This window comes from Pan paniscus, chromosome 11 (assembly GCF_029289425.2).
Source record: "Pan paniscus chromosome 11, NHGRI_mPanPan1-v2.0_pri, whole genome shotgun sequence".
NCBI lineage: Eukaryota > Metazoa > Chordata > Mammalia > Primates > Hominidae > Pan > Pan paniscus.
The window spans coordinates 8,812,941-8,833,041 of record NC_073260.2 but is presented as its reverse complement, the minus strand read 5'-3'; the positions used below and the strand labels follow the sequence as shown (position 1 = coordinate 8,833,041).

General features: G+C 52.5%; 1 long non-coding RNA gene across 2 annotated transcripts in view; it reads right to left on the bottom strand.

The window, feature by feature from the left end:
* The window catches only part of LOC117974379 (uncharacterized), a 50,730-nt gene extending 34,840 nt beyond the window's left edge, over positions 1-15,890 (bottom strand). The window contains exons 1-2 of one of the 2 annotated variants that reach the window (XR_008626643.1): positions 15,581-15,890; positions 12,867-15,467 (exon numbers count right to left, since the gene is read on the bottom strand). This is a non-coding gene — a long non-coding RNA (uncharacterized LOC117974379). Of the gene's footprint in view, positions 1-1,878; positions 1,960-12,866; positions 15,468-15,580 lie in introns of those variants that run through there. The other variant, XR_004664380.3, reaches the window with a different exon arrangement.
* Between the last annotated feature and the right edge of the window lie 4,211 nt (positions 15,891-20,101).

The following is a 20,101-nucleotide window of genomic DNA, read 5'->3' as shown; positions in this document are numbered from 1 at the left end:
CCAGAGGCCACGGATCCTGGCAGACTGTGTGCCCTGCTGCCCACTGCTGTGAATGATGCTCATTACAAATTTCAGTAAATATTAACTGAGCAGCTGCTGTATGCCAGGCCCCAGGGACTCATCAGCCCAGCTAGCGCAAAGTCCTTTATTTTTTATTTCATTTTGAGACAGGTTGTCAATCTGTCACTCAGGCTGGAGCATGTGGCGCAATCATAGCTCACTGCAGCTTCGAACTCCCAGACTCAAATGATCCTCCTGCCTCAGCCTCCCAAGTAGCCGGGACTACAGGTGTACACCACCATGCCCAGCTAGAAGCCCTTTATTTCAACGGCTTCATGTGCTGCTCCTTTACGGAGCCCTCCCAGCAGTTAGCAGTAAGCACTGACCCTCTTGTGGTGGAATTCCAAACACCTGTTACCCCAAGCAGCTTGGTGTCATGGGAAGTGACTGAACTGACTCTGCCATGAGCTTGCAGAGGGCTCCTCAGGCCAGAACCTTGGGCAGGGCTCGGAACATTTCTGGACCCAGCTTTCTCCAAATGTAAAACAAAAGGCTTGAACTCAATGACGCCTGAAGAAGGTAGGTTCCCTTTCTTTTCAAATGTCCTTTGTAGAATTCGTGCAATTTTGAAAGCCCCTCCGGTATTCTCCTCTGTGAGGCTTCCAGGGGCGGGAGAGGTGGGACCCTGCTGGTAAGACCCCGTGGGAGGGCTGGGAGGGGGGCAGGCCATAGAATTTGAGACAAGTGGGATGGGCACGATGGCTCACGCCTGTAATCCCAGCACTTTGGGAGGCCGAGGCGGGCGGATCACGAGGTCAGGAGATCAAGACCATCCTGGCTAACATGGTGAAACCCCATCTCTACTAAAAATACAAAAAATTAGCTGGACATGGTGGCGGGCGCCTGTAGTCCCAGCTACTCAGGAGGCTGAGGCAGGAGAATGGCGTGAACCCGGGAGGTGGAGCTGGCAGTGAGCCGAGATGGCGCCACCGCACTCTAGCCTGGGTGACAGAGCAAGACTCTGTCTCAAAAAAAAAAAAAAAAAAAAAGGAATTTGAGACAAGTAGTTCCAGCTCACATCTCAGAGTTCTAGATGGGCTTGGGCATGCCGATACAAAAAGGACTCTGGGCTGTTTTCCTTTGTGACTTTTGAAATGGCGGAGCGGTGTGTGCTAGAAGTGGGTGTTTCTTGATAAATGGGCAGATTCCTAAATCTGGAACCTCTCTGAGTCTGGGGCCTAGGAATCCACCTGTTTTGCAAGCTGCCTGAGTGATTCTGATGCTCACTGAAATTTGAAGAACACAGGCCTGGAGAGATGGAGGCCAATGGCATGCACAGAAGCTGATGCCTGATGACCAGGCTCCTGGGTGGTTCCTAGGATCTGGGTGGGTTGAGTATCTGCGTGTTTAGCCAGGACCAACTGTGCAGATGCTGCCCACTCGGGCCTTCCCCACCCATAAGGCCACATTCACCAGCCTCCCCAGAAAAGACGATCACAGTTGCCACAGCCTCTGAGGGCTCCCTGCAGAGCCACAGGTATTCTGGGGAGCCAAGTGGTCACAAGCCCCAGTTGGAACTCAGGCAGAACCGGAGCGTGCCGATTACTCCATCTCTGAGTCTCAGTTTCCTCATCTGTAAAATGGGCCCAATAATAGTACTTATCTTACAGGGTTGTCTTGAGGAATATATTATGCACATAAAGATCTTAAAACAGGGCAGACACCAGGTAACTGTTCCACAAATGAGAACTTTTGTCCTATTGCTACTGATTATCACCATTCTGCCCTGACCCCATTGTATTAGTCTGTTTTCACACTGTTATAAAGAAGTACCTGAGACCGGGTAATTTATAAAGAAAAGAGATCTAATTGACTCACAGTTCTGCATGGCTAGGGAGGCCTCAGGAAACTTACAATCACGGCAGAAGGCAAAGAGGAAGAAAGGCGCGTCTTACGTGGTGGCAGGAGAGAGGGAGAGAAGGGGGAATTCCCACACATTTTCAAACCATTAGATCTCGTGAGAACTCACTATCACATGAACAGCATGGGGGAAACCACTCCCCGATCCAATCACCTCCCACTAGGTCCACAAATCGAGATGAGATTTGGGTAGGGACACAGAGTCAAACCAAATCTCCCATGCACTGGCTTCCTCCTCCAGCCCCTCCCCCACACCCTGACCCTGGAGTGGTGGCAGGCACCAGTTGTTACTAATCATGACACAACCCCCACCCCCACAGGGCTTGCAAGGACACAGCCAGCCACTCAGTTAAGATGGTAATGAAGCAGCTGTGAAACAAGAGGCCTTTCCATCTGGGATCCCAGCTGACCTGACTCCTGCCTGAGGTTGGGGAATCTGCTGTGTGGATGCTGCCCCCCGCCCAGCTGTTTATCCCTGGTGTGATGATGGCTCAGGCTCACTGCAGCCTCAGCCTCCTGGGCTCAAGCTATCCTCCCGCCTCAGCCTCCCCAGTAGCTGGGACGACCTGTGTGCACCACCACGCATGACTGATTTGTTTTATTTTTGGTAGAGATGAAGTTTTACCATGTTGCCCAGGCTGGTCTCAAACTCTCTGAGCTCAAGTGATCCTCCTGCCTCAGCCTCCCAAAGGGCTGGGATTAGAGGCGTGAGCCACTGTGCCCAGCTGCAATCACTTATTTATGTCTCTGTTAATCTGCTCGCAGGCCCAGCTCCCGCCTCATTCGCCTCCATGGAGGCAGCCCCCGCCCTTGGGCGCCAATGGTAGGATGGAGTAGGGGGGGTGTGCGTGGCGAGATGGAAGTAGGAGTACAATGCCCCCTTCCCCTTCCTCTGGATGGGAGTGGCGGAGGGCAACACTCTACAGCTGTGGGTGAGATGATGCGGCCCTAGAAAAGCCCTGGGATGAAGTACCAAGGGCTACAATCCTGGCCGCTCCTCCCAGTCACTACGTGACTTGGGAAGGGGTTTGACCCCACCTTGGAGGGACAGGGACATCTTATTCATTCAGAAATTGTTGATTACACTTGCCCTTTGTGTTCAGCACTATTCGAGGTGCTGGGGATATGGAGATGAAGGAAACAAACCAGCTCCTGGGTGTGCTGGGGGAGGGAGCATCTGGAGAGGGGAGTCAGGGGTCCTCCCAGGAGGGAGAGCGAGAGCAGCCATGTGAAAAGTGCAGGGAAGGGCATTCCAGGCAGAAGGAACAGCATGTGCAAAGGCCAGAGGGTCAAGGAACCAAAAGGAGTTGAGAGTTGGCTCAGGAGAGAGAGAAGAAGAAGGGGCTAGAGAGGCGGGCAGGGCATGGGCATGGGGTTGATTCTAAGAGCACTGGGAAGCTGTGGGTGCCTGAAGTGATCGAGAAAAGCCAGGTCAAATGGCAGCCAGGGAACTCCAGGACCCAGGAGTCCTGCTGTCAGAGATCCCAGGACCCTCAGCCCCACCCTCCCTAACCTCATAGGCCTGGGGCTCAGTGAGGTTCATGGCCCCGCTCCTGGGAGCAGCTGACCCTGTGCACCCTGGTGAGCCCCTGAGGGGAAGCTGCTCACCAGGGATTGGGGTCCCCACTCCTTCCGAGCCCTCTCAACAAGGCGGCTTTGTCTGGCAGCCCCAAGGACCCCCACGCTCCTCCCCAGGCCCCCTACTCTGAGCTCTGAAAGGAGGCTTTATCTGCATCCCAGGCCAGACTGCTGGGAAGTGAGTGGCCAGGGCTGGCACATGGGGCCAGGCAGCAGCCGCAGCCCTGCAGACACAGAGAGAGCCCAGGACAAAAGGGTGCCCTGGGGAATCAGCCCGGCCCCAGAGGAAGACAAGAGGACTACACAGGCTCCCCTGCGCCCCGTCCCCTCCCCCGCAATCTGGTCACTTGATCACAGTGGTCAGTGACACGGCCCTTTGTGCAGCCCCTGCCCCAGGGGAGAAGGAGGCAGGTAAGGCAGGGCTGCTTGTAATCCGACCTCCTGGGGCCTGCTTCCCATTCCCTTTCTCTGGTCCTGGGAAGCTTTGGGAGGGTGGGAAAAGTTTGTCAAGGACGGTACCTTTCCAAATGAAAAGGAGCTTCAGGAAAGATCGATGCCCTAAGCCCTCACTGGGCCAACTGGAGAGAATGAGAAGCAGAAAGAAGAAAGACCAGAAAGGCTGATATTTCTGAGCCACCTCTTCCTGGGTGCGTGGAAGGTGGTACCTCTCAGCTGGGTTTCTGCCACCCTGCTTAGCCCTGGTTAATGTGGATAATGGCAACAATGATGTATTCCAAGTGCCTCTATGGAGATGACCTCTACCATCCACAACGACCCTTTGTGGCAAGGAGCAGCAGCCCCATTTTACAGGGACAGGTACAGAGGCCCAGAGAGACTAAACCACCTGCCCAAAGCCACACGAGAGGCCCAGCCAGGATTCAAACCCAGGAACGTCTGATGCCAGAGCCCAGGCCTTGAACGTTGTACCTCCCAGCTTGGCTGGGTCCACCCATCTGCCAATGCTGTGTCCAGAAGCCCCACGTCAGCTCTGTCCTGGCTGCGGACATCCTGGATGTAAGACGTGGGAGGAACCCCAGCCATCACCTCTACAAAAAAACTTAAAAATTAGGCTAGGTGCAGCGGCTCACGCCTGTAATCCCGGCACTTTGAGAGGCAGGCAGATCACTTGAGGTTAGGAGTCCAAAACCAGACCGGCCAACGTGGCGAAACCCCGTCTCTACAAAAAGTAAAAAAAAAAAACAAAAAAAAACTTAGCCAGACATGGTGGCGTGCACCTGTAGTCCCAGCTACTTAGGAGGCTGAGGCAGGAGGATCACTAGAACCAGGAAGGCAGAGGTTGCAACGAGCTGAGATTGTTCCATTGCACTCTAGCCTGGGCAACAGAGCAAGACTCCATCTAAAAAAAAAAAAAAAAAAATTAAAAAATGAGCCAGGCGTGGTGGCACACACCTGCAGTACCAGGTACTCAGGAGGCTTAGGTGGGAGGATTGCTTGAGCACAGAAGGTTGAGGCTGCAGTGAGCTGTGTTCTCACCACTGTACTCCAGCCTGGGTGACAGAGCGAGCCTCTCTCAAAAAATAAAAAGGTAGTTTATTAACATGACTGAACTGTACACTGAAAGATGGTTAAGGTAAATTTTATGTTATGCATATTTTGCCACAATTTAAATTTTTAAATGTTCAAACATAAAGAAAAAAGTGAGTCTAGCCAGTATCCAAGAGGCACTAAACCAAGTGACACCAGCCCAAGTCTCTCTGATGCAGTGAGAATTTGTGGGATGGAATGGAAGAGAACGAAAAGGAGGATACGTTTAGGCCGGGTGCGGTGGCTCATACCTGTAATCCCAGTAATTTGGGAAGCCGAGGTGGGTGGATCACCTGAGGTCAGGCGTTCGAGACCAGCCTGGCCAACATGGTGAAACCCCTTCTCTACTAAAAATATAAAATATTAGCCGGGCATGGTGGTGGGTGTAATCCCAGCAACTCAGGAGGCTGAGGCAGGAGAATTGCTTGAACCCAGGAGGCGGAGGTTGCAGTGAGCTGAGATCGTGCCATTGCACTCCAGCCTGGGCAAGAAGAGTGAAACCCTGTCTCAAAAAAAAAAAAAAAAAAAAAAAGAGAAAGAGGATACATTTATCACAGCGGGTGCAATGTTCAGCCCAAATCATCTTTTGGGCCACCAGTCATGCCTGTTGTATTTGGGAAATGCCAATCATTGCACAAATGGGGAGACTGAGGCCCATAGAGAAGGGCACACCCTGATGCAGGGCCAGTCATAGTCACGACCAGGCTGGAACCTGCGGCCACCAGCCTCTGGATGTGCCTTACCCCAGGGGTCACAAGAGGCCCAGCAAGGAGTTAATGCCACTGGGAGGACAGTGAGGTGCCCCCTGGATCTTGCCCCCCAACTCCAGGAAAGAGGGTAAAGGTGAAGGAAGAAATGGCTGGTTGCCTCCACACTGTGTGCCCTCAGCCCATCTGGGTTGGGCACCAGGGACTGGGCAGGTGTACAGACTTTACTTCCTGCAGACCCCAGGAGGGCTGTGGCATTGGGAGGGAGACTGAGGCTGCCTGGCCGAGGGGAAGTGGGAGGGTGACAGCGGCCGCGTTGACGGCTCGGCCCCAGGCGCTGCGCCTGAGCTTGTCTCAGCCAAACGTCTAACACTCATAGAGACATAGGCTGGGAAACCAGAGCTCAGAGAGAAGTCACTTGCAAGTCAGGGGCAGAGATGGGATTCGAACCCAGATCTGTGACTCCGGGCCCTGCGGGCAAGTGCCTAGGAAGATGGTGGGGGCCCGTGAGGAATCATCGCAACCAAACCAGCTTCCCTTCTGGCCCCGCACTGAAGCCATGTGAGCTTTCTGGAACACAATTGCATGTTATTCCTCCCTCTCTTGCCTGAGCTGAAAGCTTCCTGGGGCTTTTTAAAGTGTGACGCTGGTCCCTGGCCACCTCTGGAGCCCTGTCCCCACCTGTCTGGACTCCCTTTGGATTTTGTCCCTCAGCTAGACTGACCCATTTGCAGTCCCTCAAAAGCTCTGCCACCTGCAAACCGGGCCACCTGGGCCCAGGCTGAGCCCAGTCTTCCCCAGCATCAAAGTCTGCACCCGCAAGGACAGAACGTGCAGCGCGTACGGTGCACACTGTAAAGTGCGGTGTCCCCGCTACATGACAACAAGGGAGAGCAGATCAAACCCAGCCTGGCTGCAGCTGGCGAACGCTAAGAATCCAGCCGCTCAGACCGTGGTCTCTCACTTCCCTGGCATGCCCTTCACTGCCTCCTCCCGCCCCGTCCTCACTGTCCCCACTGTCCCCAGGGGAGGCAGGTCCACCCTCAGATTTACCAGGGCATGTTAAGACACAGTTTGAAGCCATCTCCGAGGTCATGAGGTCATGGCAGTTTCCCATCGATCTATTTGTCCCTCCCTTGCCTGACGCCCTTTGCCCCCATGGGCCCCCAGAGCCATATCAAACTTCAGCAGTTTCTCCCAAGGTCCAAGGAGCCGAAACACAGGGCAGGGCCTTAAAACACAGCCAGCGGGCGATTTACCAGCTGGGCTGCCCAACCCCTGACCTCCGGAGGAGATGTAATGCATCTCCCTGGTTTAGCCGGATCAATGGTGCTGTGAAAAACAGCCCCATGTGGGCCAGTTGGGACAGGAGGGAGACACCCCTGCCGCCAGAAATCCCACCCGGACAGCCGCGGAGTCAGCCTCTGTGCACATGCACGGCCCCAGGATCTCGCTGGGCTCGCCGACAGTCTCAGGCAGGAGCTGGGATTGCTGAGACCAGCCCCTAGAATTTGGATGGGGAAACTGAGGCTGGGGGGCTTCTCAAGGTCACAGAGTAAGTTCAAGGAAGTCTCCAGTTTCCCCAGGGGGAACTCTCCCTGCTCAGCTTCGGCCTTCTCCTGCGGGCGAAGGTGGCAGTGGCCAGCCAGTCTGGTGGGGCAGTTGTGGTATTGGGGGTATCATAGGTCCCTGGAAGGCCAAGCTTGGCTGTCCCACAGCCTCTGGGCAGGACCAGTGGACCCAGTGTGCCTCCAAGGTGGGACTTCCTGCCTTTGACTCTGTGTGGGGCAGAAACTCCACCTTCAACAGAGTGTCCTGCCTGAGTCACAACATCCCAACGAGGGCAGAGGCCAGAGGCAGCAAGCCACCCCATGCTGGGACCCCCTTGCTCCCCAGAAAGCACAGTAGCCCATATTTAGGGAGGAAGGTTAACAAGAGCAGGAGGGCTCTGAGTCCAAATTCTCCTCGGTCCTCGTGTGACCCCCTACCCCTAGCCTGAGCCAGCAGGAAGAGCAGGCGGCTCTACAGCCTCCCGCCTTCAAGCAGGGGCCATTGACCCACAGGGGCCCCTGGGAGCTCACTAGAAAGGCAGAATCTGGGCCCCTTTGCTCCAGACCTACTGACCACAGTCTGCATTTTAACAGCTGATCCATGCGCACGCCAAGGTTGAGAGTGCTGGTGTTTAGAACCTCCCGGAGTGAAACGAGAAGGGGTGAGTGTGCATGTGTGTGTTAAGATCTTTACCCCCAAAGAAACGACCTGAGATGAGGAGGGAAGTTGGGAAGGGAGTTAGGTAAAAAGGAAGGTAGAATGGAAGGGAGGAAAAAAAAGATACCCTCCAGATGTCCAAAGAGTATCTGAAGTAACTTCATTCACCTCCCATTCCTTCACTGCATATTTATTGAGCATCAGAGACATGCTAAGCACTGAGCTGAGCGCTGGGGTAGAGCAGCGAGCAAAATGGGCGAGACCTCAGCCCCATGCGCCCCACCACCCCACAGCTTACGGTCTCAAGCTATGCCGTCCGGGACAGTAGCCCCACCACGTGTGAGTGCATGAACTGTGGCCAGTCCCCATTGAGATGCGCTGTGAGTGTTAAATACACACTGGATTTCAAAGACAGTGCAAACTGGCCAGGCGCAGTGGCTCACGCCAGTAATCCCAACACTTTGGGAGGCCGAGGCAGGAGGATTTCCTAAGCTCAGAAGTTTCAGACCAGCCTGAGCAACATGGCAAAACTCTGCCTCTACAAAAATACAAACATCAGCCCGGCCTGTACTCCCAGCTACTCAGGAGGCTGAGGTGAGAGGATCGCGTGAGCCCAGGAGGTCGAGGCTGCAGTGAGCTATGATCACACTGCCACTGCACTCCAGCCTGGGTAACAGAGCGAGACCCTGTCTCAAAAAACAGTGCAAGCAAAAGAATGTAAAATATCTCAATTTTAAAAATATTCACTACATGCCGACATGATCATACTGTGAATATATTGCATTAAACAAATTCACGTATTTCTTTTTTTTTTTTAATGCGGCTACTAGAAAACTTTAAATTATGAGGCTTACGTTTCTGTTGTACAACACTGCTCTAGAGGATGAGACAGAAAACAAACTAATAAGCAAACAAAAAGTTACAAGCAAACAAAAATGTAAGAAGATTACATGTGATGAAAAGCCCTGGGAAGGAAACCAGCAGGATGAGATGCAGGACTGGAGATGAGGAACCAGGTCTCTTCAAATAAAGACATATGAGCTGGCACAGTGGCTCACACCTGTAATCCCAGCACTTTGGGAGGCTGAGGCGGGAGGATCACTTGAGCCCAGAAGTTTGAGACTAACCTGGGCAAATGGCGAGACCCCGTCTCTACAAAAAATTTAAAAATTATCCAGGTGTGGTGGCATGCACCTGTAGTCCCAGTTACTTAGGAGGCTGAAGTGGAAGGATCACTTTAGCCTGGGTGTAAGTTACATATAGTCAACTGCACAAATCTGAACTGCACCTCAGGAGTGTTCCATGCCGCTCCCAGTCACTATGGCTGTGGTGGTGCATTAGCTACCTATTGCTTCAAACAACACACGTTGATCATCTCACAGTGGCTGTGGCTCGGGAGTCTGGGCACAGTTGAATGGGTCTTGTCTTCAGGGTCTCATCAGGCTGCAGTCAACACACACACACGCGCACATACGCACACTCCCCCCTTCTCATTTCACTCCGGGAGGTTCTAAACACCAGCACTCCCAACCTTGGCGCACACATGGATCAGCTGTTGAAATGCAGTCAAGGTGTCAGCCGGGCTGCATCTTCTTTCAGAGCTCAGGTCGTCTTCCAAGGTCTTGCATTGGTTGGCAGAATTCAGTTCCTTGCACCAGTAGAGCTGAGCTCCCTGTTTTCTGGCTGGCTGTCAGCCAGTGGCCCCCTGGTGCCACGTGGCCATCTCTAAGGCAGTTCACACCATAGAAGCTTGCTTCTGCAAGTCTCTCTTCAGCTTTTTTTGTTTGTTTCATTTTTTTTGAGATGGAGTCTCGCTCTGTCACCCAGGCTGGAGTGCAGTGGCGTGATCTCAGCTCACTGCAATCTTAGTCTCCAGGGCTCAAGGGATCCTCCCACCTCAGCCTCCCAGGTAGCTGGGATTACAGGCATGCACCACCACGCCAGACTAATTTTTGTATTTTGGTAGAGATGGGGTTTCACCATGTTGTCCAGGCTGGTCTCAAACTCCTGGACTCAAGTGATTCACCCACCTCAGCCTCCCAAAGTGCTGGGATTACAGGCGTGAGCCACTGGGCCCAGACTTAAGGTTTTACCTAATTAAGTCCAGCCTAACCCTTTCAATGAACTCAAAATGAACTGCCTTGAGATCTAAATTACACCTGCAAAACTCCTTCAGCTTTATCATCTCAGCCAAAAGCACATCCCTAGTCTCACCCACAGTCAAAAGGAGGGGTTACAAAGAGTGTACATACCAAAGGTTAAAAATCAGTGGGAGTCAGCCAGGTATGGTGGCTCATGCCTACAGTCCTAGCTACTTGGGAGGCTGAGGCGGGAGGATCTCTTGAGCCCAGGAGTTCAAGACCAGCCTGGGCAACATAGCAAGACTCCATTCCTTTAAACAAAAATTACAGGGGTCACTTTAGGGTCTGTCTGCCACAAATGGTAATGACAATTCTAACCTCTTCAACCCCACTTAAAAATTAATCATTTACTAAAAACTTATGAATTCATTAATTAATTGTGTCAGACTCCTTTTTTCTTTTTTCTTTTTTTTTTTGAGATGGAGTCTCGCTCTGTCACCCAGGCTGGAATGCAGTGGTGCGATCTCAGCTCACTGCAACCTCTGCCTCCCGGGTTCAAGCGATTCTTCTGCCTCAGCCTCCTGAGTATCTGGGATTACAGGCACAGCCACCATGCCCGGCTAATTTTTGTATTTTTGGTAAAGATGGTATTTTACCATGTTGACCAGGCTAGTCTCAAACTCCTGATCTCAAATGACCCGCCCGCCTAGGCCTCCCAAAGTGCTGGGATCACAGGTGTGAGCCGCCGCGCCCGGCCTGCGTCATATTTCATTATGGGAAGGCACCACAATTTATTTCACAACTTCTGTTGACAGATATTTGGGTTGCTCCCAGTTTCCGGCTATTGAAATAGAGCTGCTAGCACGTGGGATTCTGGATCAGATTTTAGACAATCCAAAGACATTAATGAAAAAACTGATGAAATCAAAGTCTGTAGTTTAATTAGTAATATTGCACCCATGTTAATTTCTTAGTTTTCGACAAATGGGCCATGGTTATAGAAGATGTTAACTGTAGAAGAAAGTGAATGATGAGTATACAGGGGCTCTCGGCACTATCCTTGCAACTTTTCTATAAAGCGAAAATTATTCTGGGCCCAGGCATGGTGGCTCACATCTGTAATCCCAGCACTTTAGGAGCCAAGGTTGGAGGATCACTTGAGGCCAGGAGTTCAAGGCCAGCTTGGTCAACAGAGTGAGACCCTGTCTGTACAGAATAATAATAAAAATAATTCCAAAATAAAAATTTTTATAAAAATAAGTAAATAAAGCTAATAGCAAACATCTGCTACAGGCCGCGGAGGAGTAGTGGGTATACAACTAGCCCTTGATGGAATCTATGAGGCTACTCTGTTCAGTGCAAGATCATAGATTCAGACTGTGCAAGACCACAATCCCTGAGAGAAGGGAAACCCATGAAGTGAGCCCCACAATCACCAGATCTCTGCCTGGGGCCAATTTCCCAGCCACAGACCAGAGAGCAGGGATCCAAGCTGCAGTCATCCTGCTGAGCTGGGAGGCAGAGATAAGGACATGGAGCTACTGAGGCCGCAGGGTCTGTAGGGCTGGAGGAAAGGATGATGCCCGGGCTGGGTTTCTTTTTTTTTCCTTTCTTTTTTTTTCTTTTTTCTTGTTTTTTTTTGAGACAGAGTTTCGCTCTTGTTGCCCAGGCTGGAATGCAATGGCGCGATTTCGGCTCACCGTAACCTCCACCTCCAGGATACAAGCAATTCTCCTGCCTCAGCCTCCCGAGTAGCTGGGATTACAGGTATGTGCCACCACATTCAGCTAATTTTGTGATTTTTAATAGAGACGGGGTTTCTCCATGCTAGTCAAGCTGGTCTCGAACTCCCGACCTCAGGTGATCCACCCACCTCGGCCTCCTAACGTGCTAGGATTACAGATATAAGCCACCACACCTGGCTCTTTTTTTTTTTTTTTTTTTTTTTTTTTTTTTTTTTTTTTGAGACAGAGTCTTGCTCTGTCACCCAGGCTGGAGTGCAGTGGCACCATCCCAGCTCACTGCAACCTCCGCCTCCCAGGTTCAAGCGATTCTCCTGCCTCAGCCTCCCAAGAAGCTGGGACTATAGGCATGTGCCAAACCTGGCTAATTTTTGGATTTTTAGTAGAGATAGGGTTTTGTTATGCTGGCCAGTCTGGATTCAAACGCCTGAGCTCAGGCAATCCGCCCACCTTGGCCTACCAAAGTGGTAGGATTACAGGCATGAGCCAGCACGTCCAGCCTCAGGCTGGGTTTCTAAGCAAGTCTTTGACTATGGCCTGGGGGCCACACACTCAGGACAAGATGACTTGAGGCTTTCCAGACAGCAGCTGCTGTGAGTGCAGTGTGGGACCAGATCCTTGAAGACCCCCTGGGGGAAAAGAGGTGGGATGGCAGAGGAAAGGGTGGGAGCGGATCACACAGGTCCCTGAGGGCTGAGAGGAGGGTTTGGCTTTTGCTCCGAGCAAAGTGAAGACACTAAATGGTTTGGGCAGAGGAGTGCCCTGCCCTGCCATTGATAAAGGGCCCCGCTGGCTGCTGAGTGAAGAGCCTGTTAGATCTGTGGTGGGGGCTCGGGTCAGAGCCGAGGGTGGAGGTGGCTGTCAGTGTCAGAGCGGAAGCCACTCTAAAGGTGGAGCCCATCAACTGGACCTGGGGGTGGGAGGAAGACAGGAGCCAGGAGGGCTCCAAAGTTCTGGCCTGTTGATTTCTGAGACACTTGGCTTTTCCTTTTTTTTCCTTTTGAGAACCAGTTAATAGACGCTTGGCTTTTTGTTACAGCAGGTGTGCATTACCATTGCAATGAGAAAACCCCCAAAAGACATACCTTTTACTGGAGGGGGAGAAGGCATTCTCCATGTTGAAAGCATTCTCCACTCCTTTCCCGAGGGGAGCCATGAAGGAGACACGCGTCTTTCCCCGGTGCCCTCCATCGCCCAGTGGTCTGCCCCGTCTGCTGCACAAGGTTTGTCTCTGTCTCTTGCTCCTTCTTCCCGCTATGTGTGTCCCTCCTGTCCTCCAGCCCCTGAGCAGGTGCTGCGGGGATGGACAATGGGGAAGAGCCAGCACTGGGGCTGGGTGGGGGTGGATGAGGGGTGCAAGAAGTTCAATGAAAGACTTGCCTTTGGTGAAAACAAAATTTTTTTTTTTAAAGAGCGTCTTTCTCCCCTATCCGAGCAAGGATGGCCTTTGGGACCGCCAATGCTTGCGACTACGACTTGCAGAACGGAGTCCTCTCTTGGTCTCACTCCTGCGCCCAGCCTCTTGTGGCCTCACTGGCCCTGGCTGTGGTCCCTCCTGCCCCTCAGGGGTCCCTTCCCACCTCAGAACCTTCCTTTTTTTTTTTTTAGACGGAGTCTTGCTCTGTCACCCAGGCTGGAATGCAGTGGCGCCATCTCGGCTTACAGCAACCTCCACTTCCCGGGTTCAAGAGATTCTCCTGCCTCACCCTCCTGAGTACCTGGGATTACAGGCATGTGCCACCATACACCGCTAATTTTTTTTTCATATTTTTAGTAGAAACAGGGTGGCCGGGTGCGGTGGCTCAAGCCTGTAATCCCAACACTTTGGGAGGCCGAGGCAGGCAGATCACGAGGTCAAGAGATTGAGACCATCCTGGCCAACATGGTGAAACCCCGTCTCTACTAAAAATACAAAAATTAACTGGGCGTGAAGGCGCGCGGCTGTAGTCCCAGCTACTTGGGAAGCTGAGGGAGGAGAATCACTTGAACCCAGGAGGCGGAGGCTGCAGTGAGCCGAGATCGCACCACTGCACTCCAGCCTGGCAACAGAGCGAGACTCCACTCCGTCTCAAAAAAAAAAAAAGAAAAAGAAACAGAGTTTCATCATATTGTCCAAACTGGTCTCAAACTCCTGACCTCAAGTGATCTGCTCACTCGGCCTCCAAAAGTGCTGGGATTACAGGTGAGAGCCACTGCCCTGGATGTCCCAGAACCTTCTCCCTGTTCTGTTACCCAGACTCCTCCTTTCCCTCTCTCTCTGCCCACCTGGGGCTCGGCCTCCTTCAGGGCTCAGTGTTCCGGGGCCCCTCCTCCCCCTCCCCCAACAGTCTCCCCACCCATAGGGTCTCTGCCTCCAGGAGACCTCCAGACCTTCCAGCCAGCGTGGGGCCTGTTACAGGCTTGTGTGACTCCCCCTCAGAGCAGTGTCACGGCTGTAATGAATGATGATTTCTGGGATTTTTCATTCACTGTCTATCCCCTGTGCTAACCTGGGAGCTTCTCGTTCACCTCAGTATTCTCAGCCCCAGCAGAAGACCTAACCCATAACTGATGCTCAAAAGATACTTATTAAATCAAATGATATATAACTCAGACAGAGATGAGTACATCTGAACAAGTGGCACCCAGGAGCTAGCAGGCAGAATGGGCTTTGAAAGTGGATACAATTTCACTAAGTGAAGATGGAAGAATGGAGGTTTCCAGGGGGGAGAGCTCACCATGAACGAAGAAAGGGAAGCAGGAAAGCGTGTGTCAACTTCAGTGCCCGGAAGTGCATGCACAGCAAAAAACAAATATTTTTAACCTTTTTACAAAAAATACTGGGAGTCTCTCTCAACCTATTCTGGTCTGGGGGCTGCCCAATTCATGAATCACCAGAATAAGTAAATAAATGTATAAATAAAATACTTATGTCAGGGTGTGGTGGCTCACACCTGTAATCCCAGCACTTTGAGAGGCTGAGGCAGACAGATCACTTGAGGTCAGGAGTTTGAGACCAGCCTAGCTAACATGGGGAAACCCTATCTCTACTAAAAATACAAAACTTAGCTGGGTGGGGTGGCACATGCCTGTTATCTCAGCTACTCAGGAGGCTGAGGCAGGAGAATCACTTGAACCTGGGAGGTGAGGCCGCAGTGAGCCCAGATCACGCCACTGCACTCCAGCCTGGGCAACAGAGTGAGACTCCGTCTCAAAAAAAAAAAAAAAAAAGACAAAAACTTACCAAACGAATGACTATTTGGAAGGGTGGATGGACGGACAAGCAGATGGGCAATAGGTTAAAGCAAAGCTCCTCCTTTTAAGGAAACAGAAACCGAGGGCTGGAGAGAAAGGGGGCTCCTGAAGATGACTGCATTGCATTGAGGCAAAAGGAAAGCCTTTGTACCTTCAGACCATCTCTCGCCATCCACCCTGCGTGACCACTGCCTACGCCAGTCTTCCCTCCTCCCAGGACCCCTGCCCCCCACCCCCAGCATCCCCTCCAGTGCCCCCTCAAAGGTAGCTACTTTCCTGCTCATTACTTTTTACCAAACCTGGAGCCGAAGCCCTGAGTGAGCAGCTGGAGGCGGGGATGGGCCCTTTGTCCAAGCCTCAGCACGAGGGTGGGAGTGGGGAATGAAGCTGGGGGGCTCCCTCCTCCCCGCTCTCTCTGCCATCTCCCTCGCTGACTTTTGTCCTTGGATCGCCTGCGTGATCAGAAGAGGTTTCATTCTCTGGCAACTGGGCAGCCATTAGCAAGAGGCAGACGCATTACCCTCTCACCGCACAATCGTTGGCTACTTCAGTTATTCTATTTCACCTGAAGACTTTATTTGCAGCCGAGCCTCCCCTTCGGAGCAGGGCAGGCCCCATCTGTCGGACGGTTTGCTTCAGCGTCTCCGGCCATTATGCCTCCACTTGGAGGACGGGATGGATGGCATGCATGCAAGGGAGCAGGGGAGAGAGAGAGCTGGGGAGAGAGCGCGCGTGTCTGCCTGCCTGCACTCCCTCCCTCTTGTCTCTTTATCATTCTCCCAGGGCCGAACAGAACTTGCTTTAAAGAGTGATGTCAGACGTGTACAAAACAGAGCGATAAAACCTAATGCACTCGCGCCCCTTTGTCTGCCTGATTCTCCTCCCGAACATTTCCCACTCAGAAAGCCACTTAAAACACATCAGCAGTAACTCCACAAAACAGCCACTTGTTGGCTAATTGGGCTAAGCAGCTGCCAGCAGGGCTAGAGGCGGGGTGGGGAAGGAAGCTGGAGGCCCCTCCGCTCCCCCAGCCAGAACCTGGCTCCTGGGGAGGGTGCCCGGCCCAGCCATTGCCTCCCTCCCGTGCCTCTGCACTGCAAGGCTCTGCAAGGAGAGAAGAGGCAGCTCTGGTCACTGGGTGGAGGGCGGGGAGGCGAGGAACTCGGGCCTGGGGGGCGCGGGTTGGGGAGCCAGGTGGGCAGGATTCTCTGCCAGCTCCCTGGGAGTCACTGGCCATCTCTGGGCCTCAGTTTCCCCACCCACCCCATAAGCGGGTTGGACTGTGGCTTCTAGGGTCTCTTCCAGTTCCCAAAGGCTGCCTGTTGTTACGCACTGGGAGCTTCCGACAGACCTGGGTTCAAATCCCAGCTCTGCCTTTTGACCTGTAGCCTCAGGCTCTCTGAGTGTGTTTCCTCATCAGGAAAATGAGATACCAGCAGCGCCTGTCATGATTAGCACAAGGTGAGGTGGTGCCTGGTTAGTCCTTGGAGCCAGTCAGCACAAGACAGGGCTGCTGGGGCTCATAACAGGGCAGCCCCTGGCCCAGACTTGGAAACTAGGGTGAGCTAAGCTGAGATCAGAAAGATAAGAACCTCACCAGACTAGGGTGTGGGCACAGGCAGGGGCCAGTGAACAGCATATGTAACGGTCCTGAGGCAGAGCTGAACTGGAGGACCAGAAAGAAGGCCAGCGTGAGTGGAGTCCCAAGGGAGGAGACAGAGAAGTGGCCAGGGCCAGGTGAGAAGGACCCAGTAGACTGTGGTAAGGAGCTTGGCTTTATCCTGAGGGCATAGGGAGCCATGGAGGGAGGGGAGCAGCCAGGTACCTTTTTTAAAGACCCTTCCTGGTTTTAGATGGAGAAGAAGCTGGTGGTCAGGGTTCAAGAGCAGAAGCAAGACACTCTTCCTACCCTGTTCCAACAGCCCAGGCTGGATGGCAAAAGCGATAGACCCTCCCTCAGAGGGACAAGGATGAGACGGCCGAACCAGTGCTCCTGCCCGGGCTCCACAGGCCCCTTTCCTCGCTGGCCCCACTGGAGAGGCAGGGGTTAAGCTCCATGGCCTGTCCCCTCTGTCACACATGTACCCTGCCATCTCTGGGCTCAACTGTCGCTGCGCTGTATCAGGACTCCATCAGAGAGGCTCAGGCAGCAGCTTGCAGTGTTCAGGCCGGCGGTCTCAAGGGTGGCGAGTTCTTGCACTCCTACAACAGCGCTTGAGGACGGCTCTGTCCGCTGGCCGATGCTGCAGCCTCCTCCTGCCCCTGCGGCAGAGGAGGGAGAGCCGTGGGCACAGCTAGCACTAGCATGTGTGGGTTCAGAGGTCTGAGCGGCCACTTCCCGCTTCCAGGCTTCGGATGCGACGCTCATCTGCACGGTGTGGGCAGAGATAACATCCTCCCCAGAACAGCATGGAAATGTTTCAGCGGGGTGCTCGGCTTAGATAAGTGCTCAGCAAACCAGAGTTGCCATCATTATTCCCCCACGGCCCTCAATCCTCTCCACCCTGCAAAGCGTGCATCCTTTTTTTACCCCATCTTCCACCCCTCCCGATTTCCCTTTTGGCCTCATCTTGGAGGCTGTAAGTCAGGGTGAATCATTCATCAAAATAACTCACTCTTCCTCTTCCAGGGTTCCTGATATAATTACCTCCCTCTTCGGTTTTGCTCCTGATCCCTCTTCTGTTTTTTTCTGTGTGAACTTTATTGTAACCATCCTTTATGTGTGTGAATTTTTTTTTAAAAAAAATCTTGCCAATGAAAATAACTTAATTGCTTTTTCTGGTTTTTAAAGTAACACACGCTCATTACCAAAAACATCTAGACAACACAGAAAGGTAGAACGAGAGGAAAAACAGTGAGGTTGTTTTTAAGCAGCCTCCAGTAGTTTGTAGCAGGGTTGGGATAAGGAGGCCCCCTCTTTATAAAACTGGGGTGCTCCCCACCTGCCCCCAGCCCTCAGCCACCAACATCTTGCCCACTGCCTAAATGCCAGCTCAGGTTCTTGCTCCCCCCATAGGCTTCCTAGACTCCCACAGCCCAGGGCGATCTTTCTGTCCACTGACTTCAATTCTTTTCATTTCTTTTTTCTTTCTTTCTTTCTTTTTTGTACAATGGCTTGCAATCATGGCTCACTGCAGCCTCGACCTCACGGGCTCAAGCAATCTTGATCCTCCCACCTTAGCCTCCTGAGTAGCTAGAACTAAAGGTGTGTGCCACCATGCCTGGCTAATTTTTGTATTTTTTTGAGGAGACAGGGTTTTGCCATGTTACTTGGGCTGGTCTCAAACTCCTGAGCTCAAGCGATCCACCTGCCTCGGCCTCTCAAAGTGCTGACAGGCATGAACCACCATGCCCAGCAATCCTTTTCATTTCAACAAACATTTATTGAGCCTCTACTTTGAGCCAAGACACAGGATCTGGCCATCTGGATTCATCCCCTTCTGCCTGCGTTTCATTGGTTTTTCGTTATTTTTCTGCCTGGTGTGTAGACTCCTGCTCCCCCGCCTGGACTGTAAGGTCCCCACGGGCAGACCTACAGCTCTGTTTTTGTATCCCCATCCCTAGCACATATTGTTCCTGAGAGGGACCTCGCAGCTGCCTACAGGGAGGGCAGGTGCTGTGGATTGCGTGTGCTGGACACCACGCCAAGCCTTTGGCACCAGTGATCTTGTGTGATCCTCACCTTGACGACGGGAGGTGGGTGTTGTTATTAGCTTGACTTTTCAGGTACAGAAACTGAGTTTATACACAATTGCCCAAGGAACCACGATGGGTGAGCTGAGAGTCAAGAATTGAACCTGAGTCCGAGGCTTGAGTTCTGAGCTGCTACAGGGGATTGCTTCCTTGTACAGCTCAGTAGTGGCACAGGGCGGGGGACAAATGCTCTCAGCAAGGAATGCCTGGGACAGGAAGGACAGTGTCATTGTCCTGGGCTGATGCTTGACCATGTTACTTTCTTTTTTTTTTTTTGAGACAGAGTCTCTCTCTGTCACCCAGGCTGGAGTGCAGTGACACGGTCTCGGCTCACTGCAATCTCTGCCTCCTGAGTTCAAGTGATTCTCCTGCCTCAGCCTCCCAAGTAGCTGGGATTACAGGTGCCCATCGCTACGCCCAGCTAATTTTTGTATTTTTAGTAGAGATGGAGTTTCACCATCATGGCCAGGCTGGTCTCAAACTCCTGACCTCAGGTGATCCACCTGCTTCAGCCTCCCAAAGTGCTGGGATTACAGGCATGAGTCAGCGTGCCCGGCCTCTGCCAAGTTTTTTGAAGAACAAATGAATCATAAAATGCTGGTCATGTCACTTCTGGCTTAAGACTTCTCCCAGCTTGCAGGAGCAGTTTCCAATGCATTTGCTGCAAACCCTTCAAATGAAATCTTACACTGAAAATCTAAATGAACAACCAATGAAAGTGCAGCTTCCCTGAGACCTGGGGTGGGGCTGGGTGCAGAACCTGCATCATCTCGTCCGTTCCCTCCCTCTGGTTCACCTTCCTCCAGGTGCCAATGGGGCTCTGAGGATTCCAGGGAGCTCAGTTTGAACCACTGGCCTAAAGCTCAGGTCCAAATGCTTGGTTAGAGCGTATAAGGCACACCATGGTGCCGCCAGCTGGCCAGCCCTCTCCCCTACCTCTCTGCCCTGCTCTGTGTGTACCTGCACCTTCCACTCAGAATGGCCAATGGTTCTCCCACCACAACTGATTCACAGCTTTGGCTTGATCACAGGCTGTTGCCTCCTCTTCAGTGCTTTCCACTTACTTTCCACTGGGCTAACTCTTATGCAGCCTTTGAAACTTGGTCAAGTTCAAGGCCAGCCTGGCCAACATAGTGAAACCCCATCTCCACTAAAAGTACAAAAATTAGCCGGGCGTGTGGGCGGGTACCTGTAATCCTGGCTGCTGGGGAGACTGAGGCGGGAGAATCGCTTGAACCTGGGAGGCAGAGGTTGCAGTGAGCCGAGATTGCACCACTGCACTGCAGCCTGGGTGACAGAGTGAGACTCCATCAGAAAGAGAGAGAGAGAAAGAAAGAGGAAGAGAGAGGAAGAAGGAAGCAAGGAAGGAAGGGAGGGAGGGAAAGAGAGAGAG